Source organism: Nylanderia fulva, unplaced genomic scaffold, assembly GCF_048542155.1.
Source record: "Nylanderia fulva isolate GAGA-0341 unplaced genomic scaffold, ASM4854215v1 Scaffold137, whole genome shotgun sequence".
Classification (NCBI taxonomy): domain Eukaryota; kingdom Metazoa; phylum Arthropoda; class Insecta; order Hymenoptera; family Formicidae; genus Nylanderia; species Nylanderia fulva.
The window spans coordinates 312,567-314,397 of record NW_028189591.1 but is presented as its reverse complement, the minus strand read 5'-3'; the positions used below and the strand labels follow the sequence as shown (position 1 = coordinate 314,397).

At 54.7% G+C, this 1,831-nt stretch overlaps 1 pseudogene; it reads right to left on the bottom strand.

Moving 5' to 3' along the window:
• Positions 1–344: 344 nt before the first annotated feature.
• On the bottom strand, positions 345–1,486 carry LOC146724346 (large subunit ribosomal RNA; annotated as a pseudogene).
• Positions 1,487–1,831: the final 345 nt, after the last annotated feature.

The following is a 1,831-nucleotide window of genomic DNA, read 5'->3' as shown; positions in this document are numbered from 1 at the left end:
AGCGACAAATTCTTCCAAGTTCGCTCGCGGCGTGTTGCTTTCGCCGGGCGAGCGAGAAATTCTTCCAAGTCCGTTCGCGGCGTGTTGCTTTCGCCGGCGAGCGAGAAATTCTTCCAAGTCCGTTTGCGGCGTGTTGCTTTCGCCGGCGAGCGAGAAATTTTTCCAAGTCCGTTCGCGGCGTGTTGCTTTCGCCGGCGAGCAAGAAATTTTTCCAAGTCCGTTCGCGTCGTGTTTTGAAAACTTCGCGGCCGCGCAGCGAGAAATTGTTGGTCCCAAGATCCGTTCTAAGCGGCGTTTTTGCTTTCCGCCGTAGAACGTGTGGGGATCTCGTCTAACCGACAAGACAATCCCCAAGGCCGAGTGCTGAGTCTCAACAGATCGCAGCGTGGTAAGCTGCCTTACTAACCGAGTACAAACATCACGTCCAGGTACCTAAGTCCGTCTACAGACGATTCGAAGTCTCGACATCGCGAACTTGCGAAACCCATGATCGAAAACCGTTAGACGCCGGTGCCAGTCGTAGCGGTGAGATCCCGAGACGGGCGATGGCGCACGTAACGGCAACACCGGGCTCGTTGCAGACGACCCGGCCCGATGACCGGCCGCCTAGTAGTGTCACATTGTTTTGACAACATTGTCCCTTTGACTCACGAGACTCCTAGAGATATCATTGCCACATTCAGACTGGAGAGGATACGGACTTTAGAGGCGTTCAGGCATAATCCCACGGATGTTGCTTCGCACCACCGGCCGCTCGACCGAGATGCGTGAACCAAATGTCCGAACCTGCGGTTCCTCTCGTACTGAGGCAGGATTACTATCGCAATGACTAGTCATCAGTAGGGTAAAACTAACCTGTTCACGACCGGTCTAAACCCCTCACGTTCCCTGTTGGCGGGTGAACAATCCGACGCTTGGCGAATTCTGCTTCGCAATGATAGGAAGAGCCGACATCGAAGGATCAAAAAGCGACGTCGCTATGAACGCTTGGCCGCCACAAGCCATTATCCCTGTGGTAACTTTTCTGACACCTCTTGCTGAAACTCTTCAAGCCAAAAGGATCGATAGGCCGTGCTTTCGCAGGTCTCTATGCGTACTGAGATCAAGCCAGCTTTTGCCCTCTTGCACTACGCGAGGTTTCTGTCCTCGCTGAGCTGGCCTTAGGACACCTGCGTTATTTTTTGACAGATGTACCGCCACAGTCAAACTCCCCCGCCTGGCAGTGTCCTCGAATCGGATCACGCGGGCGTATTAAAGGCGATCGGCCGAGGCCTCACGCCCACTCTGACACGCTTGGCTCTAGAACAACCGGACCGCCGGGGCGCGAAGCCCTCGGGGCACGCCGCTCCGCCTAACCGAGTAAGTAAGGAAAACGATGAAAGTAGGGGTATTTCACCGGCGATGTTGCCATCTCCCACTTATGCTACACCTCTCATGTCTCCTTACAGTGCCAGACTAGAGTCAAGCTCAACAGGGTTCTTGAAGAAATGGCCCGCCATCAGCGACCCAGTTGGTAGGACTGCTCGATTCGCACGCTGTTGACAGAGTCTCGGAACGGCTCGAACGTCGTTTTCCGAACCGACCCATCGTTAGCAACGGGAATACCACCGGCATTCCTTACCGGGGTACGCAACCTAGTTCATATGACTACGATAAATCCTACCCGAATTTCCCGCCCAAGCTCCCGGCGGTACTACATTCCACACCGTGGCCGTGATGCCGTGACTACATAGCATACAACCCGACTGTCCGGTTGGGTGGTTGTTGTTAAAACGGCGTCGTGCACACACCGGCCACCGGCAAATCCTTAAATAGCGCTCTTCATGTAGGA